We start from the raw sequence: 26531 nt of genomic DNA, 5'->3' as shown, positions 1-26531 counted from the left end.
CGCCCTGTGGCGTGCGGGATCTTAGTTCTGCTGCCAGGGACTGAACCTGCACCCTCTGCATTGCAAAAGTGGATTCTTAAGCACTGGACCAGCAGGGAAGGCCCTGTGCAAAGTTTTCCTGAACTTCTACACTGTGGACACTGATGTACGCGCTTTCTGTACCTTATTCCATTTCATCTCACAGCACCACTGGAATCCAACCTTGCCAGCGTCTTTTACAGAGCTTGGAGCAGAGAGTGTGCAGACATGGAGTCCGCTTGAAGTCACACAGCACTGCTGGGCGGGGTCAGCGTCTGGAGGGAGAGAGTGACGGGGTGGGGTCCGCTCGGGCAGAGGGGCTGGGGTCAGCAGGCACCGGCATTCCCAACAGGCTGATAGGGTTGAATGGAAACAAAGAGGTGTCTCTTTCTTTCTTTTAGATTCTGCGTGTAAGTGACATCGTGTGGTAGCTTTCTCTGTCTCACTTCATTTAGTGCGGTCGTCTCTAGGCACGTCGTGTGGCTGCAGACAGCGCTCCTTCATTCTTTTTATGACTCAGTGTTCCGTTCTGTGTGTGCACCACATCTTCCTACCCATCCCCCTGTCAATACAAGTGAAGTTGCTTACAAGACGGAAATGCACTCATGGACAGCAAGCTCAAGGTTGCCGAAGGGGAAAGGGATTCATTAGCCGTTTGAGATTAACACACACCCCACTGCATAATACACTGATAGCCAACAAGGACCTCCTGTTTAGCACAGGGAACCTGGCTCAAGGTTTTGTGATAACTTATCAGGGAAAAGAATCCAAAAAAGAACAGATGTAACTGATTCACTTTGCTGTACACGATCCTCCAATGAAAAGGGGGCGGGCAAGCGTAGAGGCTTTGGGTAACTGTGAGCACGCACGTGTGGCTGCTGAGAACAGCTCCAGCAGAGAGCATGACGAAGGGGCTGGGTGGCCCCTGGACCCGCAGAAGCCAGCTGTGAGCTGTCCCCTCACACGGTAGACGGCAATGACCCCACCATCAAGGGGGTGTGTGGTGTCTACACCTCGTCAGCTTTCAGCAAACAGTGTCCGCTGTTCCTATAAGATGTGAATCTCAGCACGTCATCAGACAGAATCAAGGATGGGTCCAGCGATCCGTGCCAGCCTGGAAAGGGATACCTAGTGATGCCCTCAGATCCTGTCCTTATCATCCAACAGGTGGACCAGTGTCTTTGATGAGGGAGCAAGTACCATCCCACGCAGACAGGTGGCACACTGCCAAAAGGTGGTTACCAAGAGCAAAGTTCTGATCCGTTCACGAAAGGCTGCATCAAGTGTGGAAATCAGTTATATAGACGTAAGGGGCTTTCCTTGTGGCTCAACTGGTAAAGAATCCGCCTGCAGTATGAGAGACCTGGGTTCGATCCCTGGGTTGGGAAGATCCCCTTGGGAAGGAAAAGGCTACCCACTCCAGTATTCTGGCCTGGAGAATTCCGTGGACTGTATAGTCCATGGGGTCACAAAAGTTGGACACGACTGAGCGACTTTCACTTTCAAAGAATTATAAGGGCTTTTGCCAGGTGGCCAGTGGTAAAGAGCTCACCTGCCCACGTGTGTGACGTAGGAGACACAGGTTCCATCCCTGGGTCGGGAAGACGCCCTGGAGAAGGAAATGGCAACCCACTCCGGTGTTCTTGCCTGGAGAATCCCATGGACAGAAGAGTCTGGTGGGCTACAGTCCATGGGGGTCACAGAGAGTCGGACGTGACTGAGCTACTGAGCACGCGTGCAAGGATCACAAAGTCTCTACGGGAAAATTCACATACATGGGCGCGTGCACACACACCGACGCACACAACGTGCAGACGCTGCAAGCCGGGAAGAGGAGAGGCCAGAGTGGCGGGCACGAGGGAAGCGTCTCACTCTAGCCCCCGAGCTGGTCCAGGGCCACTGAACCTGGAAGAAGACAGCTCCTTCAGCAGGGGGCTTGAAACACATAAGGTGCTGCTCTGTGCAAACCCTTGCCGCACACTTCAAATGGAAGAGCAGCACAGTCCCTTGTTTCTAGAAGTCCACGCTGTGTGCGGGGCCCTGGGAAGTCAAGTCAGAAGAAGGAAAGGATGGATTAGAGGGGAGGCCACGTGCTCACACCCTGGAAGCTCCTCCCTTTAAAGGAAATCGGAGTTTTGGTGACAGAGAAAGCAAAGGGGTGGGGGATGTATTTAGCTGTTGACCCACTGAGGTCAAGCGAGGCATCCGAGCAGAAATGTTCGGGGCGTGTTGCAGATAAAGGGTGGGAATCAGCAGAGAGGGTGGGAGTGAGGCCATGGGACCGCGAATATTTGTCTTCAAAGGATCATTTCCAAGCAGAAGGACCACGTGTGTAATGCAGAGGGGGGTCAGGCCGAGGACTCTAAGAGGAGCGATGGGAAGAGACGACAGGCTCAGGGCTGAGCAGTGCCTGGGAATGCGGGGACCCAAGCAGACTCGGTCTCGGAGGGAGCGAGGAGCTGTCTCCAGGCGGAGATTCTCACTGCACCCATCATCCGGACAACACAGAACACAGATCCCAACAGGATGGTGGACCCGGGGCTGCGATGACCCATGCAGTGCGAGGACAAAGGTGATGGAGGGAGGTGGTGCTGAGCCAGGGAAATCAAGGTGCTGAGGAAGCCTCGGTGTCCTCGACCATCACGGTGAGAAGCTCGCTGTGAGAGGAGAGGGGAGCTGGAGGGAGGCAGGGGCAGCAAAGACACACGGGCCTTGAGGGGAGAAGACACCCAGGACAGGGCCAGGTGCAGGGAGACCTGGCTTCCAGCCTCTGGCAGGGGAACCTGGAGGGCATCCTGCTCAGGCAGGGAAGGCGTGAGGATGCTGCCGAGGGAAGGATGAACAGGGATCCAGGAAGGGGCAGGGGAACCACGGAGTGAAACAGCAGAGGCTCGTTTTCCTGATAAAGGCCACACCCTGAAGGGCTGGGCTGGGGGCCAGCCCTTGGGAGATTTGGGAGGAGGCGATGGGAAGGAAAAAGACAAGCGCATCCCGGGAGGGCTGCCCGCATCCACAGCCATCAGAGATTCATTGGTGGGGGGGTCATGAATTTTCCAGGGTGTCTCCAGAGCACCCTTGGGCCTGGAGGGGCACAGGACCTGCAAAGAGCAGTGCCATGCACTTCTGGGTGTCTGCAGAGTGGACGGGGGCATGCTCAGGACACCAGAATTCAAGGTCAAGTTTCTATGGAAACCCCAAAGGTCGACCCCAGCTTGTGACAGAGCCCGGCAGAGCCCAGAGCGGGTGGTGGATTGGGCACAGTGCAGAAACGCTGGTTATCAGAACAGGACAGACAACCGCCTCTTGCGTGTGCATTTATAAATTTTAAAAAAGTCCAAGTCTTTGGGGAAGTGTTACTTAGTAGGCGGCGCAATGGTGGACTGGCCATTTCAAGTGAGATGGGCAAGTCCAGCAGCATTTCAAAGGAACGGGATGCAGGCAAACTTGCGTTCACTCGGTACTCGCATTTAAGCAGACATTTAGTAGCTGTAATCCAGTCTGATCCTAAGACTGCTCTGTGGAGAAAGCATCATCGACTCCAGACTGCGTGGTGCAGAGACGAGCACGTGAGAGGCTGAGCTGGTCTCCCCTCTGCCAAGGTCACAGGGAGGCAGAGACTTGAACCCGCGCTGTCTCAGTCCACAGCCTGCTCTTTGAACAAGGCTGCTTAGAGGTCTGGCTGCCCAGAGAGGGGATGCCCGGGGCAGCATCTCCACTCCGGGTGTGGGCTCCGGAACAGAAAGGGGTCGTGCGTGAGGCTGGGGGAGCTCTCACAGAACTCGGGGCTGGAGCCGGACGGGTCTGAGTGCAATCGAACCACGTGGACCCTCAAGGAAGGAAGATATGAACTCCACATAACGTCTCTCATAAGCGAAATTACTTCCCAACAACAACTTACCCAATAAAACTCAATAAAACAAAATTGAACCCCTAATAAAACATCCAGGAGACAGACTGAACTATCGGAGGCTTGGTTTATGGAACTCCAGCTTCACTGAGTCATTACTCTGATGTTTGAAAGTGGAAAGTGCTTTCGGATTCTACGTGAACCCAGAGCCCCACTGCTCACATCGTCACCCCAGCGGGGTTGACACCGCAGGTGCCACCAGGTGTCCCTTCAGGGAAGGTGGACGCAGAGCTGGTCTCCCCAGCTGCTGGGAAGAGGTCAGCAGGTGGGTCTCAGCGGCTGGCCATCTGCAGGATCCCCTCAGGGCAGGACACTGTCCCCTGAAGTCACACATCCTTCCCGGAGCAGTGGTCACCACCCCAAGCATCTCTTTTCAGAGCCGACCACAGGCTCAGCCTTCGTGGAGACAATCTGACCATGCGTTCTCCTCCAGCTCCCACGGCTCCCAAGGGCACCCCCAACGACAGCCTGAACCCCAGTCTCTGCTTTAGCCTGAAACACTTGGGGGAACCCAACCCACGACAAGTGGTTACTGAGGCATCCAGGTTCTTCCGCTCTGAAGTTGTCGTGCGACCTACCGACCTCACATCACAAGGATGTTGCTAGAAGTGAAATCCACTCTGTCATGTGGATGAAAGGACAAGTCACTTCTCACCAACAGGCGCCCACTTTGGATGGAGATGACCCGCGAGGAGATGGAAAATCCAGGTGGAATTGCCCACAGCACTCACGGCCCTTCCCAGTGGAGGGTACCAGGGATTTTAGAAGCTGTTTTATTTAATCCAGGCTATTTCTGCTTCTAGTCAGTTACCTGTTTCTGTACGTCTATTGTCTTCGAAAGATCTTTGACAATTTGATAACTCAACTAAAATAAAGGGACAAAACCAAGCCTAGTGGGAACTTTGAGGGCTGTTAGCAGGTGACGGGTGACGGCCTCTCCCTCCCAGAGTGGACCGGACGCGCCACCTCGGTCTGCTCCTGGCTCATCCCCTGGACATCACACCCTCTGGCCATTTGCTTATGAGAAGTCCAGAGAAAGATCTGGAGAACACGCTGTACCCACGCATTTCTGTCTCAAATCCTGTCTTTTGCTCCCGTTAGCCGTGGTTTTAAAAGAAGTGGGAAAACGGTGGAAGCCATGCCAGGGCATCCTGGGGATCTGGAGAGAACGTCATCTTTCCGGTGACAAGTCTCCCTCCAGGAAGTGTCTTTTCCACACGGCCAGTCTGTCCTTCCTGTGGCATGGGGCAGAGTCCCAGCCCATCTCGTCTGGACTCTGAGCGGTTTTAGTGACCGGCTTGACCAACAGGCTAAGGTGAGCAGGGAGTGACCAGCCTGTCCCCTTTGTCTGGACTCCCTGAACTTTAGCGCGGAAGCCAGCATCCCAGGACACCGCTCTGTCCTCCATACCCAGGGACAGTGAACATTCCAGGGCTCCCGAGACCAGACCACGAGATTTCTGGTGATCAGAGGTCTTTGGCAATAAGCTGTGTGGCCACCCCAGGCTGTGAAATTGGAAAAGCTCTTGCCCATGACGTATTTCCATTTCCTAAGCTCTCCTGTGGGGGCACAGACCAGATTATGACCCGAATGAGATGGCACACAGCCCCGACACGGCCTCTGCTGTGGAATTTGGAGAGGCGATTCACGATCGGATCCCTGCTATGGCATTGCCATTTAAAGAGATTCTGCATGCTCTGTGTGGACAAAACAAGGGGGATTGTGCACCTCAACAGTTTTATAAGGTGAAGTGAGATTTTCTTAGAATAGTAACTGTGCTAAGAAGCAGGGTGGATTTTCATCTTTGTCGCCAGTACACAGACTGTCTTTAGAAGCCACCCACCAGGTGGTAACAACAAATGAGCTGGTGTCATCTCATCGCTTTTTACAAGCCGAGTCCAGTTCTTTGTGACCCCATGGACCGTAAACCTGGCAGGCTCCTCTGTCCACGGAATTCTCCAGGCCAGAACACTGGAGTGGGTGGCTATTCCCTTCTCCAGGGAATCTTCCCAGCCCAGGGACTGAACCCAGGTCTGCCCCGTGGCAGACTGATTCTTTACGTTCTGAGACACCAGGGAAGCCCTTTTTATAAGGTAAAAAATAATAACTGTAGGAACACAACAAAGGAGTTAAGGCAATGAGTTTTCCTAAACGGGAGCTCAGCTGAGGGGGGCGATGAGGATGGGCCGCACTGGCGGCGTCGCCTGGCATGTGATCAGGGCTCCACAAATCCTTGCTGAATGTTTGTAATAATTGGTGCTCATTTCTAATAAGCACATTATTACTACATGATTAACTCGATTTTCCCAGAAACAAAATACGTTCTAACAACTTTGGAATAATCTCCTTAGGAAGCCACGTTAGGGACCACCTCGTAGCTCAGTCTACCCTTAATGAGATCATTTTGTCAACGGAGTATTTGGTTTCCATGGGACCCCGTCCAACCTATACTGACTAATGTGGGATTTCCCTTATAACTCAACCTGCCGGGCCAGCCTTCCATCGTTTCCTGGGCCCATCAACGACACGGAACAGGGGACGAGGCCACAGAGTGGCGGGCAGAGGAGAGGGCGGGGCGCCGGTGCCTGGGCACACCCCACCCTCTGGCAGCCAGTCACCGGCTGGCGGAAACTCTCCCCCAGAACCAAGAAAGAGTCTTTCCACAAAGAGGTGTTCTCTCACCCACAAGTGAGAACAAGAGGCCGATTCGGCATCTCAGTATTGACTCGAAGTCCAGTCAAGTAGAATCCCTCTTCTTTATGTGCAATAAATTCAGCCGAGAAGTACATGTCCGTGGAATTCTGGGGTGCGGCACAGCCAGTGGGCAGTCACCGTCTGCCTCTGGGCTGCACTGCACGGGTCAGCATGGGGTCCCGGGGGGAGGGCTCCCCTCGCTGGTGGTCTCCATCGTGGAGATCATGAGAGTGTGGGTGTCGGAAGTGGAGACAGCAGGCACACGCCTCCCCTCGCACCTCGGTGGGCGGGCAAGACGCAGGGGCAAGGCCGAGGGCCCGTCCAGAGACCACGCACCCGCTGACTCTAAACATGGGTTTGGACCAGAGCAGCGAAGGCAGGAAAGTCTGTGACCGAGAGGAAAAGAAATGCACGTACACGTCACACACATCACACACACATCACGTACACACACGTGTACACACACACGCAAACCACACACACTCATACACACAAATGCCGTCCGTGTTTTCTTTCCAACACTTGACTCTAAACAGAGCTCGTGGACAATCCCTTGGAAACTCAAGCGGCCTCATCGTCTCAGCACGCTCAGTCGCTCAGTGGTGCCCGACTCTTTACCGCCCCGTGGACTGTAGCCCGCCAGGTGCCTCTGTCCATGGGATTCTCCAGGCCAGAATACTGGAGCGGGCTGCCACGCCCTCCTCCAGGGGATCTTTCCCACCCAGGGATCAAGCCCGAGTCTCCTGCATCTCCCGCAGTGGCGGGCAGGTTCTGTACGACTGAGATACCTGGGAAGCCCCATTGTCGGAGCATCTTTCTCCAAACATTCTTCCTTTGGGCAAATCCTGGAAACAGGTTCAAAATTTCTTTTTGATGTCATATTCATAAGCTACTTTGCTCTCATCATGAAAAGACATACGATCACTGTAGACGCTTAAGAAGGGGGTTGAATTGACTGTCAAATTTTTGAGTGTCAACAGTTAGACTGTAGGTACTTACGCTGGTGCCCAGTCCCTTCATGACATTCTGAGTCTACCCAGGATACCTGCAGGGCCTCTAGCCCCCAGGTCATGGGGTCAGAAGGAAGGGTTACAGTCGAGGGGACCATCACCCTGCCTGCACTCGGCCTGATGAGCTCTCCGTACAAACAGCCCTCGAGTGGCCGAGGCAGGGACCCCACGGGACACAGGCTCAACACTCCCCCATCCCCCAACCTCTTGTCTTTTACGAGAAAAGCTCTGAGGGCAGAAATTCCTGCGTATCTTCTGGTCAGGCTGCCCACCCCAGTGTCCAGCGCCATTTGCCCGAACAGAGGCTCCTGCCAGGAGCTGGGAGGAGCCTGGAGCTCGTGGTCCCGCTGGGCTCTGTGCTCCCAATTGCTCAGGTGGGGGCAGAAGAAGACCGGCCTGCTGGGCAGGGGGTCACGGAGGCTCAAAGCACAGACTCTGTGACCTGCAGACAGCACTTTGGGCTGCTCTCCGGGAGCTCGGAAGGCCTGTGCTCCTCCCTGGATGTCCCTCCCCGGATGTCCCTCCCCAGCTCAGGGCAGGAAACGAGGTGTTAGGTTACAGCATCGACCAAAACTGTATCTTATAGAACACAGCAGCACCTGGTCATGCTGCTGCTGTTGCGTTTGCATCTTGTGATTTAAAAATAATAATAATAAAAAATAATAAAAACAGGAGAAAGTGAGTATCCAGTGGAGTAAAGTCCCAAGAACTTCAGTAAAGACCAGGTCCAAGTTCTGTGGGTCTGTGGCTTAAAGGGACTGGACCATCTTCTCACAAATGCCAAGGCTACTTTCCAGGTGGGTCTGGACGCAGCTGTAAACCTCCAGCAAGGAGCCCTCGGTGTGCCGGGAAGAAGGGTGTAGAAATCCAGACGCTCTGAGGCAGCCGATCCTTCCCAGCGGTGGGAGCACTCGTCATGCACAAGGATGCCTCACACGCCGGGCTGAAGGGTGAGCACGCAGATTCGCGGGGACGCCCCACCGCCCACAGCCCGCCCGGGCCTCCTGAGCCCTGTGCCTCGACTGCCCGGCAAGGCCTCCCTCCCCGACCCCGGACGCCCGGTCCCTCCCTCTCAGACGCTGCACCGGGTGTGGCCCCCAGTCGTCCACACGCTCGCACAGACCAGACGGTGCGCTCACCTGCGCGCGCTTTTCTGCACGTGTGCTGAGCGCGTCCCTCTTGCTGTGAGATGCACTGCATTTCCGAGAAAAGACTTGGCTCGCCTTGAGTCCTGAGGGCATCTTGCCCTCCAGACGGGTGGGCAGCCTGGCATGGATGGTCCACTGTGGGGCTTTTCTGCAGAGCATTCATCCTCTCTGCCCGACCACCATTCCCTGCCCTCTCAAAACAGAGGAATTCACCTCCATTCTCTCCCAGAAAGCTCTCTTTCTCAGGGATCTGTACAAATTTATCTTGCACTAAATTCATTCAATTTCACAAATTTAATCAGTAATTCTGCCGCGGTAAACACTGGGATGAGTTAACAGGAACGCATCCATTGCCATCCATTTCATTCACAGTCCTTTTCAAGTACTTAAGAGGTGGTGATTATTCCTCTCAACAGGATGAAATTTAGAAGAAAAAGGATTTGTGCTTTTAATGACATTGTGAATCTAAGAAGCATCTCATGGATGATTATCCAGCCAGAGAGGCTCGTTCATTACCAAGGTTCTTTAATGAAAGCCATCGGCAGGTTGCTTACACTTATCAGCTATTCTTGTAATAAATACAGATATTCTTGTAATAACATTTTCTAAAAAACATGTATCGAAAGGAGTAAGGGACTCAAGAGCGACCACAAAGACCAGGTGCAAAGCACTGTTGGCTTGTGACCTAAAAGGACCAGATCAACGTCCCATGAGCATCACCTTTAATTCTCAGCTGGACGTGGAGACAAGATGCAAAAGTCCACCAAGGAGCCCCGGGTGTGTCTGGAAGAATTCTTAACTGTCCAACAAGGTGTATGAGGGAGACTCAGGAGTGCCAGGGCCCTAATTCAGGTTCTGACGTCTTCACGGTCAACAGAGGCTGCTGGCAGGGTTCAAGAGTCGAGAGTTATAAGCCGGCTCCTGAGGCTGCACTGGGAGGAAACGTGAAGTGGAACTGGGTCCCTCTGGGCCGTTCCGGGCCAGCCCACTCTGCCCAGGCCCCGCACCCACCAGTGTCCCCACGTCACCTCCAGACGATGAGCGGCTGTCTCAGCATCTCAAGCCCTCTGGGGAAAGGCTGGGAGAGCGGACGTTGGCAGCGCTGACCTCCGCGTACAGGGACTCCCTGGGCTGGGTCCACCGTGGAGTCTTTGCAGGATGGTGATGGCCCTCGATTCCAATGACACTCGTCTTGACGGCTCAGTCTGGAGCCCCGGGGCCTCGACACCTCTGAGTCCTACCCCTCGTGGCCGAGCCCTTGCCACGTGGGAAGACGCAGGAGCCTGAGCAGGCGCGGGGCTGGGGCGGCACACTCACCAGGTGGACTTAAAGCAGACGGACAGGCCCGTGCCCCCAGACCTGCATGGGGCTCCACGGGCTCCAGTGAGGCCCGGTGGTCTCTGACAGTCCGTGCGTCCACGCAGGACACAGAGGGGCTGTAGCCGGGGTAGGTGACAACTAGGTGCTGTCGTCTGGAGACGGGTGTAGATGGGTGTGACCTTGTACCCGTGAGTCTAGACAGGACACGTTCACCGAGCCGGATGCCCCAGATCAGAAGGCATCGGGACCACCTGGGACACGCTGGGACAGCGAGCCCCAGAACCACCTTAGGAACCAGGGTGTGGTGGCCAGGGGTGGGGTGGGGTCTTGAAATGTACTTAGCAAGCAGAGGGCAGGGAGAGCAGGCTTGGAGCCTGAATATGTGTGCTTTCCATGATCAGGGCTTTGGGAAGGGCTTCGAGGAGGAGCAGACGGCTGTGCTCAGGGCTCAGGGTGTGGACTGGCTTGTGGGGACGAGGTTGCCGAGGACGGCCCCAGGGGGTCCGCTGCTCAGGGCCTGTGGCTCCAGGGTGGCCCTACTGTCACCAGACAGGTGACTGCTACTCGAGTCTCCTCACTGAAACTTTTGTCCCAAAAGTCAAGCTCTGAAGACCCCAGGGTGGAAGGTCCAACACTGAGTGGTGGGTGAAATCTACCCCAGGTCCAAAATTGAAGCACCTAACCTTGACGGACTAAAATCTTACTCACAAAATAAGGATAATAAATAAAGCATAAGTCACGCTTTCACACTGATGGACCTGAATGGGCACCTCTTCGTAAGAAGTGAATTTCGTATCAAATTCTGGTCCTGCACAGGGGAAGGAGCTGGGACAGAGCGTTCTCTCCAAAACAGCACAGCCTGTCTGCGGGGGGAGGACACGGAGTGGCCCTCCAGGAGGGTCTCAGTCCCAGGACCCACGTGCGATGGGGAGCTTCAGGGTCTGGAGGTGACAGCTGACATTTGTCTCAGGTTCTCGGATCTGATCTTGAGTCCTTAGCTCACCTGTGCACGTGCGCAGCCACACGCGGCAGGTTCCCCTGGCCAGCCCCCAGGCCAAGCCCTGCCCAGAAGGTGGGATCAGAACGTAGTACCTGAGAAAAGAATATCTGGGGGACATGGTGCCGAAGCACCTACTGTAAATGTGCTGAAGGGTGATGCCCTTTGGAGGCAGATTTGGGGGCACATTCTCCCCGCTCCCGTCTCTAAAGCAACATCTCTATGAAATACACAGGTATAACTCTGGGGTTTGGAGCGCACAGCCCACTGAGATCTGTTAGAACTCTCCTCGCCCTCAAATGCACCTGGAAATGATAAAAAAAAAAAAAAAAAAAAGCCCATCTGCCTATTTTGAGTAATGCTGGCAAAGTTCTCCAAGATGTGCGCAGTTTGCTCTGGTACAGCTGCGTAGGGGGATATGTTTTAACACGGAGGGCGAGGAATTCGGCTCCAGATTGCTGCCCCCAGGAGCAGGCGCATTGCTCCTGGACCTCAGATTCCACCATGAAAAGCCTGGAATCTGCCAGCCGCTGCTTTCACTGCTGCTTTGAAACTCACCCACTGAACATTCTGGAAACAAAGGGGACTCACACAGCCGCCCGGAAGCACTTCGAAAATACACACCAAAGAGGACATGTGGGGATCGTTCTGTGTCTCAAATTAGCAGGCGCATTTTCATTTAAAAACTTCAGACACTTACACAAATGTAGAGGCGTGTGTTTGCCTTACACAATGTGCAACAGCGCTTCTTCGGAGAGACAAATGTGTCAGCAGACATGGGCTAGACGCAGTCTCTGGGGGGCTGGGGGGAGTGCTGTGGAATGAGCGCTGGCAAGAACCTTGGGTTCACGAACCTTGAGATCGTGGAGCAAAACGCTTTCAGGAGAGAGTGAGTGTGTGTCTGTGAGTGTGCATGTGTGTGTGCAGGCACTTGCATGCTGGCAGAGCACGGCTGGCATGAGGCTGACCCTCAGGCCCCTGCAGGCACCGGGTCACTGGGACCCTCTCCCAGGATGGGAGTCCACACAGGTTAGGAAAAGAACATGACGCCTCCATCCGCTCATTCCCACATTGGATAAACGAGCACTTTCTTCATTTCCACGGCGCTTCACCTGGCCCGAGGGGCAGATGTCCGGGGTCCAGCCCTGACCTGCAGGCTCAGGGGCCGTCCACTGCCAACACGGAGGGCGGGTGACCCTCCAACACAAGCCCAGAGAAATGGCCAGTGTGATGGGCCCTAATACTCTGTCTTGCCCGTTTCTCCCAGAAGCTGGCTTAAAACTAAAAATTCAAAAAACTAAGATCTTAGCATCCAGCCCCATCACTTCATGGCAAATAGATGGGGAAAAAGTGGAAACAGTGGCAGACTTTATTTTCTTGAGCTTCAAAATCACTGCAGACGGCAACTGCAGCCACAAAATTAAAATAAGCTTGCTCCTTGAAACGAAAGCTATGACAAATCTAGTTGCTGTTGTTGTCCAGTCGCCAAGTCCTATCGACTCTTCGAGATCCCATGGACTGCAGCACGCCAGGCCTCCCTGTTCCTCACCGTCTCCTGGAGTTTGCCCGAGTTCATGTCGACTGCGTCAGCTACGCCGTCCAACCATCTCATGCTCTGTTGCCCTCTTCTCCTGCCTTCAGTCTTTCCCAGCATCAGGTTCTTTTCCAATGAGTTGGCTGCTCACATCAGGTGGACAAACCTAGACAGCATGGTAAAAAGCAGAGACATCGCTTTGCCAATGAACACCTATATTGTCAAAGCTCTGGTTGTATTCATGTACAGATTCATGTACAGATGTGAGAGCTGGACCATAAAGAAGGCTGAGCAACAAAGAATTGATGCTTTTAAATTGTGGTGATGGAGAAGACTCTTGACAGTCCCTTGAACTTCAAGGAGATCAGACCAGTCAATCCTAAAGGAAATCAACCCTGAATATTCATTGGAAGGACTGATGCTGAAGTTGAAACTGTAATACTTTGGCCACCTAATGCAAAAAGCCAACTCATGGAAAAGACCCTGATGCTGGGAAAGATTGAGGGCAGGAAGAGAAGGGGACGACAGAGGATCAGATGATTGGATGGCAACACCTGCTCAGTGGACATGAGCTTGAGCAAACTCTGGGAAATAGTGAAGGATGGGGAAGCTTGGCAAGTTGCAGTCCATGGGGTCGCAAAGAGTTGGAAATGACTTAGGGACTGAACAACAATTCCCAGTCAAGACCCAAGTGCATAATCTAATCAACCCTCAGCCACTCTCAAGGAGCAGACTGAAATCACAGTCTTTATGCTAAGCTCAGAGCTGAGCTCAGAGGGCACAGCCACCTAGCCAAGCATGTCTTAGAGGCTTTGGAGCGACCACCCACCCAAGTCTTCCTAGTGACGCAGAGTCCAGCTTTGCTGTGTCCGTGTTCCCCTGGCATCTTCAGTGCCAGCAACTCAATCGATTAACGTCATTTAGACACACAATTAGAGCAGGTGGAAGAGATCTCGGGATGCCCAGGACACTCCATTCTTCCCAGAAGCCCCCTCTGGACTTGTCCATCTGCTTTAGTCCATGAGGATCACAGAGGACAGCAAGGGCCGAGAGGCTCTCTCCGCGGCTCTTCGCCAGCCCGTCTGAGGCCCTGCCTCTGCTAGGTGGACTCAGAGAGCCGAGTGCAGCTCTAGCCCGTGGGCTGCAGCCACGTAGGGAAGATGCTCTGCTGAGATGCCCAGCACGGGCCTGGGGCACGCGGTGACCGGTCTCTGAGTGAGTTCGACGGGAGGACAGGACAGCACGTCAGTGACACAGGACAAGGCCAGCTCAGGCTGGGGCTGTGAACGCAAGGCTTTTCTTCCCACCTGCCTCGGTCGACGACTTGCGCTGCTGTCCTTGGAGGGGAGGCGCCGTGATGGTTGGCTTGCACAGGACACCCGTAATTAAACCTTGCCCCCTGGAAGCAACTCCCAGCCCTGGTGTTCAACTTCGTCTTGTGGCTAAGGGAGCCAGAGCTGAGCAGTGTTAGGAGAAGTTAAACACTTCTCAGCAGGGAGCGGATGAGGCTTTACTGCAAACCCACATCACTAATGCATGAGGAGGGCCTGGCTGGAGACGCGATTGTTCTCCTGATCATCGTCCACGTTTTATTACCCGTTACACAAAGGGGCGGGTAGACTTTCTCCCAGCCCAGAGCTCATGTGGTTCTGGGGAGATTGGTGACCTGGGGTCATGGATGGAGTGATACGGGCTGGAGGGTCAGCTCAGTGCAGCAAGGAGCCTATGATTACTCCCCAGAGGCTGGGGAGGAGGCAAGAGTTCAGGCCGAGCGGGGCTGGGGTCAGGGGCAGGCCAGCCTCGTGCCAGGAAGCACCTCCTCCTTCACAGCAACGGCCCCCCGTCCCCCATTCACCTGGGGACCCTGGGGTCCTGGCTGGGGGTGCAGTGGAGGAGGCACTTAGAGGAGATGCTGATTGGCTGGGGTCGCTGGGATCAGCTCGGTGTGCTGAGAAGGCTACAGGTACACCTCCTGCTCCCCGCCCCTGGCAGGAAGAAGAAGACCCCCCTCAGGGAGACTCAAGGGGACTCTTGCCTCCCTACGATGCCTGGGGCCACCCCTCCGCAGGTGCAGTCTCCCTGATCTCTATGCGGGAAGGACGGTCTGGGGCGGGGTGAGTCAGCGGGTGGGGAAATGCAGCATCTCCCCTCCCTGGCCTCGCTCTACCAGGGTCTCAGAGGGCAGCCCCGACCCTAAGCGGAGGCACGCGCATCCAGGGGCACCCTGGGAGGACCCTCATCCACAAGCAGGCCCCCACAACCCTGGGCTGAGCCTTCCTCCCTGGCAGGGCCTCCGGGACTGAGCCTGGGGAGGGGATGCGCGGCCCTTGCCCACGACGCAGGAGGGGCACCAATAACGTCACTCACCGGACAGATGATACATAAGGAGAGATTACAGAAAACACAGATGGCCACTAACAGAAGGCGTGCTAACAAAAAGCCGAATCCTAAAGGCTGAGCTGAGCTGAGCCACCCCTGAGCCCGGGCGAAAGGAATGCCAACAGACCCTGTGTGAGCTCCCCGAGCTGCGTCCACCGTGCAGTCATCACAGGGGCCGTGATGTTCTCCAGCTGTGGTCTCATTCATCCTGATGACCATTGGGCACCCGTAATGTTGTGCCCAGGTGCTAGGGGACAAATTGTGTCCCCACCTCCAGCTCCTACGATGGAGACTTAACCCCCAGGATCTCAGAACCTTGTCTGGATTAGGGTCACGGCTGATGAAAATAGCTACAGTTACATCGCACTGGAGTTTCACTCTTCAGTTGCTAAGCTGTGTCTGACCCTTTGCGACCCCATGGACTGTAGCACGCCAGGCCTCCCTGTTCATCACCAACTCCCAGAGCTTGCTCAGACTCATGTCCATTGAGTCAGTGATGCCATCCAACCATCTCATCCTCTGTCGTTCCCTTCTCCTCTGCCTTCAATCTTTCCCAACATCAGGGTCTTTTCCAGTGAGTCATCTCTTCACATCAGGTGGTCAAAGTATTGGAGCTTCAGCTTCAGTCTCAGCTTTCCAATGAATATGCAGGGTTAATTTCCTTTAGGATTGACTGGTTGGATCTCCTTGCAGTCCAAGGGACTCTCAAGAGTCTTCTCCAGCACCATAGTTCAAAAGCATCAATTCTTCAGCACTCAGCCTTCTTTATAGTCCAACTCTCACATCCGTAATGACCACTGGAAAAACCATAGGTTTGACTAGACAGAACTTTGTTGGCAGAGTGATGTCTCTGCTTTTTAGTATGCTCTCTAGGCTGGTCATAGCTTTTCTTCCGAGGAGCAACAATCTTTGAATTAACCCTGGGGTTAGTGGACCCCTAATCCCCAGGACAGGTGTAAGGAAAGAAGCAGAAGCGTGGATACAGATGCACAGCAAGACACCTGTGGTCCTGACTGCCGAGACAGGGATGGCTCCAGAAGCCAGGGACAGGGCCCACGGCCGGCACCGCCGGGAGGCGGTGGGGGGGTGGGTGCCACCTGGGACGCATTCAGGACTGCCAGACACCTAGATCAGGGGGTTCTCACCTTGCAGGACCTGAGAGAACCCTTCCTGGCGTTTCAGGCTGCCTGTTCTGGGCCACCTTGTCAGGGCAGCAGGGGACACGGGTCCTCCAAGCCTGTGCCTGCCTCACCTGTCCACGTCTTGCCCGAGTGCTGCTGCCCCCACTGTCCTGGATCCAAGGGAAACCGGAGGGCCCCGAGGGTGGCCACCGGGGTGATGCGGGTGCAATCTGGGGTGACGCCCAGGGGGCACCGCAGGCCTGCTGCTGCTCTGCCAGGGACCCTGGCACTTCCTCAGACCCCGCAGCTACCTGCCCTTTCCCCGAACGCGGCGATGAGGCTCCGACCCACCCCAGCCTCGGGAGGGCTGCGGCTCCCGTCTGTCCGGAGCAGCGGGTGTCAGGGAAGCCCAGGAGCCCTCCGTCAGCATAAGCACCATTCTACCCGGAGCGGCAGAGGCAGGCGACACCTATGTCCCCAGGTGAGTGGGGGTGCAGGGGAACACGGTTCCAGGGGGCCAGGTGGGCGGGTTCCTCCTCCCTGCAGGCGGGTGCAGGTGCCCGTAGCTACACAGGACGTGAGGCTCAGCCTGCGGCACGTGGAGGCCCTCGGACGTGAGGACGGGGGCGGCGTGGCCAGCAGAGCCCCGAACGCAGAGGAAGCGGCTCTGGTACACACGAGCCCCGAGGCCGGGGCGGGACCCCACCCCATCACCGCGCCTGCGACGCTCCAGCGCCTCTGCAGTCCAGGCCGGGGGGCAGTCGGGGAGGCACTATTGTGCTCTCGGGGGACTTGGACTGCACAGAAGCGGTGGCTTTGGGGAGGGAGGGAGCCGGGGAGCAGCCCCGGCCGGGTCTGGGAGAGGCCTTCCTTCTCCATGGGGACATCCTCACCAGACTCCCTTGACCAGGCTCTCCTGGGTCACAAAGGGGTTGAAGAGACAGCACGGGGTGCAGCCCCAGCTCCGGAGCCATTCGTGTGCTGCCCAGTGGGTCCCGAGGCCCAGAGGTGGCAGAAGGTCATCTGGGCACAGAGGGTCGGGGCCAGGTGACCTTTTCCGAAGGAGGCTCCGGGTGTAAGCCTCACCCAGGCCAGCCGGAGCCCCCCCCCTCGGAGGCCCTGGGGCCGCCCCTCAGCCAGACTGCTGTCCCCCCACCCCCTTTCTCCCCCGCTCCCCTGCTCCCCCGCCCCTTCCTCCCCCACCCCCATGCCCCCCCCTTCCTCCGCGCCTTGCCAGTCGGTTTCCACTCTGGGGTCAAGACCCCTGACATGACCTTGGATTATGGAGGAGAGGATACGTGAAAGTGCCGTGTCCGACTCTGCGACCCCATGGACTGCAGCCCGCCAGGCCCCTCCGTCCGTGGGATTCTCCAGGCCAGGATACTGGAGTGGGTTGCCACGCCCTCCTCCAGGGGCTCCTCTCCGCCCAGGGGTCGAGCCCTGGCCTCCTGCATTGCAGGCAGACTCTCCACTGTCTGAGGCACCAGGGGAGCCCAAGCGCAGAGCATAAGCCCAGGGTTACTGGGGTCCCCCTGACTCCTCTCCCCACCAAACCTGGCCCCGACGGCCTCCAAGGACTGGCTCAGTGACTCAGTCGTGTCTGACTGTTTGCGACTCCAGTAACCTGCCGGGCGTGTCTGTCCAAGGGATTTCCCAGGCAAGAATACTGGAGTGGGTCGCCATTTCCTCCTCCCGGGGACAGCCTCCAAACCATACATAAAATCTGAAAGTGTCATCATCGCCAGATTTCAGCAGTCTGGCTGCTGGTTCAGGATGTCTGCTGTCAGAAGATGCTCAGGGTCCCCCATCATCTCTCCGTGATGGGCTTTCCTGCCTGGTGATCAGAGTGGGGAGGTGTGCAGAGCTTAGTTCAGGCTCACAGCTGCGGGAGGATCCGGACGTAGCGCCCCTGTCAGGGGTGAGAGAGAGACAGCAATCTGCCCACCGAGGTGTTAGTCCCTATCAGGCCTGAAGTCGTCACACAGACTCGAGCTCTCAGCCTTTTTGTTGGCCACAACCACGCTCAATGGGTTAGTCACTCAGTTGTGTTCAACTCTTTGTGACCCCTTGGACTGTAGCCCGCCAGGCTCCTCCGTCCATGGGATTTTCCAGGCAGGAACACTAGAGTGGGTTGCCGTTGTCTTCTCCAGGGGATCTTCCCGACCCAGGGATCAAACCCGGCTCTCCTGCTCTGCAGGCACTGTTATCGCCATCTGTACCAAAGAAGCAAACTGGCCCTTGGAAATGCTTAAATCTAATTTTGTTTCACCGACTGGATTATATAGTTATTCTTTCCATTTAGGAATCAAACTGAATTTGTACATTTGGTGGCAAACTATTAATTTGGTCATTTCCACCTGTCTTCACTGCAGCTTGTCTTGAGCTCTAAGCTCTGAAAAGGGCTTTTTTGACCTTGACATTCAGCTGCCAGCACATTAATTTCAGACTTGGACCTGGGAGCTTTGCTCATTAACCTGATCCGTGTCACAGGAGCTGGATAAGGTGAGGTGGCGGGGAGGGGATACGGAGGGCTGTGGAAATGACCCCCGAGCTGCTCTTCTGGAGGAAGTCCTCATCGCCGAGATGCAATTCCATTCCTCTCTCATCCTTTGTTTTTGTTTTTTTTTTAAGGAACAAGATAAAATGTTTTATACCAGTATCAAATTTCCATAACCATATAGGATAAATATTTTAAAGCCTGTAATACAAACAGGCAGCAGGGAGGTTAGTTGGCACAACTGGGTCAGGAGGTGGGTGTGAGTAAGGGGCAGATGGGCCAGCTGGCCTGGCATGCTGTCCTCGAAGGGCTGGGCACTTGTGTAGATGTGGGCCGACCTTGCATACCAGGACAGCAGCATGTCTTTCTCGGTCACTCAGATCTTCGGTATTTGCAGGGTAAATGGTTGTTGCTGTTGTTTTTCAGCCCCTAAGTTGTGTCTGACTCTTTGTGATCCCATAGACTGCAGCAAGCCAGGCTGCCCCGTCCTTAAGTACCTCCCAGAGTTTGCGCAAGCTCACGTCCATTGAGTCAGTGATGCTGTCTAACCATCTCATCCTCTGTCATCCCCTTCTCCTGCCCTCACACTTTCCCAGCATCAGGGTCTTTTCCAATGAGTCAGCTCTTTGCATCAGGTGGCCAAAGTATTAGAGCTTCAGCTTCAGCCTCAGTGCTTCCGATGGACACCCAGGGATGATTTCCTTTAGGATCGATGTGCTTGAGATGGTGGTGCGTCTTGAGCCTTCGCATCAGCCTCTGCATCAGCCTCCGCGTCCACACAAGCTCCCCTGGAGCTGCATGCCTGCTGTGCACTAGTCTTTGCTCTGTTTCCCAGCACTGCCTACGGCAGTGACCCGTGGCTGATGCCCAGCAAATACATGCCTGGTGAAATCCATGCTTATGATGCCAGGAAGTGAGGAACTCGGAGGCAGGCAGAGGCACCGAGGTCACTCGTGTGCCCTGACACAGACACAGCTCGATGACTCCAGGACTCCCGCGAGTCAGCTGGGCCTTTTACGTTTCCCTAAAACCTACCGTGAAAATGCAGTCCTTGGCTGTCAGTCCTTGGTTTTTTCTGGAAGAGAGGACGGGCGAGGACTCTCTTCTCCCCACACTAAAATGCAGGTTTCTAAAGCTTTTCTGCACGCTCTTATTCTGCCTCTCGACCCTTTAATCGTCCAGCGTCACTTTGGAGAATTCACAGTATTCTCCTTGTCCGAGACAGCACATCCTTCATGCGAGTCGGGCTTCGTGTGGGTTTCTTCAGCCTCTGCCTTGCCTTCCATGCCCTCTGGGGAATGCTCCCTTGGGGGCTCCCTTTGGCCGCACCAGGTGCGGGTCAGCAGGTGAGCTGCCCTGAAGCGGCTGCCTGGTGGGCAGTCCTGGGCAGGGCCGTGCTACAGCTGCGGGGCGCCTCTTGCCTGTCCCCATCTTCTTGCTGCCTCCTGCACCAGCAGGGTCACGGGGCCGGGCTACCTCTCGTGAGGCAGCGTTCCTAGAAGTACGGGCGATTTAACCAGATCCCCTCACAATAACGGTCTGTCAAGAGGTGCACTTTAAGAGCCTTCAAAGTTCTCTTTGGTGAGATGTGCTCTTTAAATACTGTAATTCCCATAAAACCCTAACAAAAGCTCCATCCCCAGCCTAACAGCCTCGGAATGTTTGTGCTCACCCCAAAAGTAAACAGCACTGCCGAAGCCTGTCTAAGAGCCTTAAGCGTATCCGTCATCTGGTCGGAACCGGTGACAATCGTGGCTGCTTTTCAAAAGCAGAGTGGCGTTCAACACACACCACTCTGAGGGCTCCGATACGCGCAAGCTCCAAGCAAAATATCCCCCAGGATGCTGAGGAAACCCTGCTGACTTAGCCCGAACGCATGCTTGCGTGCTCGTGACACTCTCCCAGGAGAAAGGGTACTCACGGAGAACAGGCCAGCACCACTCTGAACTAGTATCGCTTTATGGGCTGATTGTACTAAGTTCCGTGCATAGAGTCAAGCGTCGTATGCTGTTAAGATCCACGGGAAACTGAGGCTCTGTGCTAATGCGTGGGTGCACTTGTGTGGGCCACTCAGTCGCGTCCAGCCCTGTGCGGCTGCACGGACAGTATCCTCCTGGCTTCCTCTGTCTGTGGACTCTCCAGGCAAGACTGAGGGAATTCTCCAGGGGACCTTCCCGGCCCGGGGATGGAACCCTGGCCTACTAAGCTGCAGGTAGATTCTTCAACGTCTGAGCCACCATTCTTTTTTTTTTAACTTTTTGTTTTATATTGGAGAATGCTTGAGGCAGCGTGCTGTGTAAGCTTCAGGCATTCAGCACAGCAAGTCCACCAAACGTGGACATGCATCCAGTCCTTTTCAAATTCTTTTCCCATTTAAGTGGTTACCTCACACTGGACGTAAGTCCCCGTGCTGTCCAGTAAGTCACTGTTGTCATCTATTTTAAATACAGCAGCGTGCATCTTCAAACATAACACCACGCATAGGGTGGCTCAGAGGTAAAGACTCCACGTGCCCGTGCAGGAGACGCAGGAAACGTGGGCTCGATCCCTGGGTCAGGAAGATCCCCTGGAGGAGGAAATGGCAACCCACTCCGGGATTCTTGCCTGGGAGGTCTCATGGACCGAGGAGCCCGGCAGGTTGCAGTCCCGGCCGCACAGAGTCAGACAATACTTCAGCTGAGGTCAGTCACTCAGTTGTGTCCAGCTCTTTGTGACCCCGTGGATGGCAGCAGGCCAGGCCTCCCTGTCCCTCACTTAGGGAGTCACTAAACAACACAAGAGGCAGGCATCAGTCTGTCCGTCAGGCCCCCGGGGCCCAGGCCCTCCCGTTTGGACGCACACAGCACCCTGGTGCTGGGCAGTGTTCCAGGGGACTCTCGGCTGCTTCGGCTGCAGTCCCTGCCCCGTCGCGGGAAGCGGCAGCAGACCCTTTCTGACGCTCCTCCCTGCGGTGACTGCAGCCCTGCTGGATCCACAGCTGTGCCCCCCCCTCCCGCCCCCCGCCGCCGTTCATTTGGAATTCCGAGAGCACACAGAGGGATGAACCAGCGGCGTCTCCCCTGCACTCCCCTTCTCAGACTCAGCGGGTCAGAAAAGCTGTTTCCACGGCAGATATGAGAAGCTGAGCAGCGCGGGTCCCAGGTGAGAGGCCCAAGGCCCAGGCAGGGCGGCCCCAGGGTCCAGGCAGGATGAGGCCTCTCGTTTGCATACCCTTGATCTCTCTGTCCGTTTCAAGCCCATTAGGTGTCTGCGAGATGCGAGCCCGCGCTCCCGCTCTGTGTAAAGGCGGCGGTTTTCATGGGAAGTGAAATTTCTCAAGAGGACACCTGTGTCCTGCAGGCCGACACTCAGCTCCAGCTCTTCTGTTAGCCTGAATGAAGCCAGGAGGACTAGATTCCAGGCTGGGTTTGAACTTGATGATGCTTTTTTTTTTCATTCAAGAGGAAACTTGAAAGGTGTGAAACACCTCTAAATGTGTCTGTTCTTCCCAACAAGGCCATCAGGCGGAGCATCAGGGCGGCCCCCAGATCCCCAGCTCCTGGAGCGGCACGTCAGGCTGGCTGCATGAGGCTCAGGCTTCCCCAGCCTGGGTGGCCAGTAAGAAACTGGTGCCGTGCCCAGCGCTGGGCCCACACTTTGCGGCAAAACAGCCATCTAGACCTCACTGCTCTTGTTAAGGCCTGAACGCGAACAGTGACCCTCACGAGGGAACTAGGAGCACATCCCTCTGATGGGATTGTGAGGGTCTGCCCTCCCACACAGCAGCTCTAAGGGACCCTCGGGCAGAGCGCTCCGGGTGCTGGTACTGACGGCCTCATCTCCTCGGGGTTCCTGCTCTGAGGGACTCTCCTGGACATCGATTGGTGGAGGTGTGCCGGGCAGGTCTTCAAGGGCTGGAGAAACAGAGCTTCTCACATGCTCGTTCAGCCCCATAGACCCAGATCTCTCTAGAAATGGCTTAGGATAAACACTTCTATTTAACGTCAAAAGTTTGGAAATGGAGGCCATGCAAACAACCCAGCCTCAGGATAGCCGTGTTGGCGACTAACTCAGGAGGGAAATGGGACAAAATTCACACTATGTCCGGGTTGTTGTGGCTGTTCAGTTGCTCAGTCTTGTCGGAATCTTTGCAAGCACGCCGGGCCTCCCTGTCCTTCACCATTTCCCGGAGCGTGTTCAAACTCATGTCCATCGAGGTGGTGATGCCATCCAACCCTCTCATCCTCTGTCGTCCCCTTCTCCTCCCGCCTTCAATCTTTCCCAGCATCAGGGTCTTTTCCAATGAAGCAGTTTTTCGCACCAGATGGGCAAAGTATTCGAGCTTCAGCATCCGTCCTTCCAGGGAGTATTCAGGGTCGATTTCCTTTAGGTTTGACAGGCTGTGCCACCTCTGTAAAAACTGCTGTTTTCACTGTGAGTCCCGTGACGTGCCCTGGCCAATCCAGACGTCAGGGACCCCTCCTTCTCCCAATGCCAGTAACTAACAAGGAGTGACATTACTCTCTCACAGGAATCCCCACCGGACCAGGAGCTTCTTGAAAGAGCGGAGGGGTTGGGATTAGGAGCAAGGCAGCTGTGACCTGGTTGGGTCCAAAGCTTCCCTCCTCTGCACCTGTGCGCGCCCACCAGAGGACAGAATAGAAGGAAGTGGCCCAGTCCAGCCTGCGGAGAGCAGCCCCTCGGGAGGTTCTGAGTCGGCCTTTGGGAGGACAGGACGGCTTCCCAGCGGCTCCGAGTGATGTGGACACTCGGGCCGCTGTTGCCCTTGGCTCCCTTGTCCTTCCCACCCTCCTCTGCCACCTGCCCCAGCCGTCCAGGCAACAGCCAGGCCCACCGCTGGATCTCCATCACCTGCATGGGAGCCGAAAGTGCTAACGGGACCAGCGTTGTCGTGGGGTCAAGTGAGGCCTCCGTCAGAGTCGAGAGGAGGGACCTGTGGGTGGCAGGGGAGGGCTTTGGTCCTGCAGATCCGCTCTGGGCAGTGAGCTCCCGGTCGCCCAGCCCTGGCCAGACCCATCCTGCACCGGGTCCCATGGGAAGACTCCAGGAACGCGACCCTCGAGACCAAGATCGACTCCCTCCTCCCTCCCAGACCTCAGTCTCCCAGCTGAAACTGGATGATGCTTATGTGAAAGAGCTGGTTGCCAGAACACGGCCTCACGACTTCCGAGAGTTCGCATTTGGAGCCTAGATGATTCAGAAGGTTAGGTGAGCCTGTACGTGTCCTTCTGAGTCACCAAGAATGAGCCCTTTTCCATGCTGGTGAGCGTCACCGATGTTTCCACACCTGCTTTGGCCCTGAAGTTAAAACCACATTGTGATATCCAGGATAAAAGGAGCCCGTGGAAGAGAAGCAGGTTCCCCCTGATGGCTGAGGTCGTGACGTGGGCAGGAGTTAATTCCTCATTTCTGCCGAAAGTGCCTTCTGATCCCTGCGTTCAAGGCGAGACTTCCCTGCTGCCTTTCAGCCAGTCTTGAGTCCCACCCGAAGCAAAAGGCAGGGCCTGCACGCCTTTAATGTCGGCCAGAGTCTCTGGATTAGTCTCATTAGACATCTCTGCTGTCATTAACTTCCCCCTCGAATGAGCCTTCTCTCTCAGCCAAAATAATGATTTTATTTGAGCCGCCGATGATTATCTGGCTGTATCAGACTTGAAAACTGTAATTTGAAAGAGACGAGTCCTCTGCTTTAGACAAGGCCCGGCTGCATTTTCCTTTTTTTTTTTTTTTTTTCAAAGACAGATATGCGAGAGCTTCCTTTAAATTTAAGCTGACACTCTTTGTCCAGGGATTTGAAATCCTGTAGAATATTAAAGGCCCATTTTTATCTTTAAAATATACGTTTACAATCTGTTCTCTGTGGGCCTCTTTTAGTCCCTGGATGATTCTAAGTGACATTAAACGGTGAGTGAATTAGACCCAGCATGAATCACTAAATGGAAATGTATGTTTTAAAAATCATTGATTCAGGTGATGTCGTGAGCTGAGCTTCGGCGGGAGGAGCGGCTGGGGCCAGGGCCCGGGGCTGCCCGGTGTGATCACCCAGCTGCCAGAGGTACCAACCCCCGTCCCGCCCGGCGCCGGGAGGGCCCTGCGGGGAAGCCTGGGGTCCCGATCGTGGTTCTCGAGCGCAGATTGCCCTGTAATCGGTCAGTGAGGAAGAGGAAGCGGGAACCAGCAAGTGAAACAGTAAGACAAAGGCAGCCGGGCCTCTCAGCGTGGTGTGCGGGGGTGAGAGAGGGAGAAGGGCGTCTTCAAGGTGAAATCTGCATCAGGTCCTGCAGCTGTTCCGCGCTCCCTTACTGAGTTCACGGAGAGCGGCGACCACGCTCCTCCCTCGTGGGGAGAGGGGCTCCCGCCCCCTACCGGTACCCACAGCCAGCCCTGCCCGCTCCTTCCTGCCCCCCATCCCAGATCCCGGTCCTCTACGCTCCCGCCCCCTACCTGCTACCTACAGTCAGTCCTGCCCGCTCCTTCCTGCCCCCCCCATCCCAGATCCTGGTCCTCCAGGGTTCCCGCCCCCTACCCAGTACCTACAGCCAGCCCTGCCGGCTCCTTCCTGCCCTCCCCCTCTCCAAGTCCTGGTCCTCCAGGGTTCCCACCCCTAACCCAGTCCCCACAGCCAGCCCTGCCCCCTCCTTCCTGCCCCCCATCCCAGATCCTGGTCCTCTAGGGTTCCCGCCCCCCTACCTGGTACCTACAGCCAGCCCTGCCTGCTCCTTCCTGCCCCCCATCCCAGATCCCGGTCCTCTACGCTCCCGCCCCCTACCTGGTACCTACAGTCAGCCCTGCCGGCTCCTTCCTGCCCTCCCCCTCTCCAAGTCCTGGTCCTCCAGGGTTCCCACCCCTAACCCAGTCCCCACAGCCAGCCCTGCCTGCTCCTTCCTGCCCCCCCATCCCAGATCCCGGTCCTCTACGCTCCTGCCCCCCTACCTGGTACCTACAGTCAGCCCTGCCCGTTCCTTCCTGCCCCACCCCCCACTGGGTCCTGGTTCTCTGTGGTTCCCGTCCCCCACCTGCCTGGTCCCCAAGCCAGCCCTGCCCACTTCTTCCTGCCCTCCCCCTCTCCAAGTCTTGGTCCTCCAGGGTTCCCACCCCTAACCCAGTCCCCACAGCCAGCCCTGCCCCTTCCTTCCTGCCCCCCTCGCCACCTCACCCCTGCTCTGGGTCCTGGTCCGCAGCTGCTCTTCCTGATCCACCACTGTGAGCGGCGGGTGTGGCTCGTGTCCGTGGCCTGCGTACAGATGCCTTTCTCCCTGCTGCACCGCCGTCTCCCGCCCCAGACGTCCGTGGTGGCTGTGACACACGAGCCCTTCCCCAGGGATGCCGGCACTGCGGGAGCCCCCAGGCTCTGTGCACCTCACGGATGCAGATGCTGCCGGAGTCCCCAGGTCCTGGGGCTCCTGGGCTTTCTCGTGGGTCTTCAGGAGGAGTCCAGGAGGCCGGGCTCCCATGGCTGGAGATGCGGACAGCCAGGGCTGCCTTCCAGGCCGAGGGCGTGACTGTCCGGGGGAGGCTGGCTCTGCGCATCTCCCTGCCTCCCGCGTGGGGCCCCTGGGTCCGCCTTCTCGGAGTCTGCGGCTGGCCCCCGGCCTGTGGAGCCACTGTGCGTCCTGCGTCGCTCCCACTTCTGTGGGGCCCACACTCTCCTGCCTGCACTTCCCCGTGGAGCAGAGTGGCTGGGGAATCCCTGCAGCCCTGAGCTGCCCCGGGTGGGCGGGTGCTCTGTGGGCTCTGCCACGCTGCCGGCTACTGTGGGCAGGGCGCTGGACAGTCATGGGCTTTAGGACGTCACAGCGCTGAAGGACAAGGACCCTCTGGTCCGGGGCTGGGAGCCCAGGGTGGGGAGGAAGACAGAGGGGGCTGCCTCAGGGGAGGGCGGAGGGCACGGTCCTCAATCGGGGGG

General features: G+C 56.2%; 1 long non-coding RNA gene across 1 annotated transcript; it reads right to left on the bottom strand.

The window, feature by feature from the left end:
* Window positions 1-8402: 8402 nt before the first annotated feature.
* On the bottom strand, window positions 8403-26150 carry LOC132657925 (uncharacterized). Its single transcript, XR_009596727.1, has 2 exons — window positions 25782-26150; window positions 8403-12794 (listed from the first exon to the last, which is right to left on the bottom strand). It is a non-coding gene; the product is annotated as an uncharacterized LOC132657925 (long non-coding RNA).
* Window positions 26151-26531: the final 381 nt, after the last annotated feature.

Source organism: Ovis aries, chromosome 16, assembly GCF_016772045.2.
Source record: "Ovis aries strain OAR_USU_Benz2616 breed Rambouillet chromosome 16, ARS-UI_Ramb_v3.0, whole genome shotgun sequence".
Classification (NCBI taxonomy): Eukaryota; Metazoa; Chordata; class Mammalia; order Artiodactyla; family Bovidae; genus Ovis; species Ovis aries.
The sequence above is the reverse complement of the archived record's forward strand: the minus strand, read 5'-3'. Positions and strand labels throughout refer to the sequence as shown.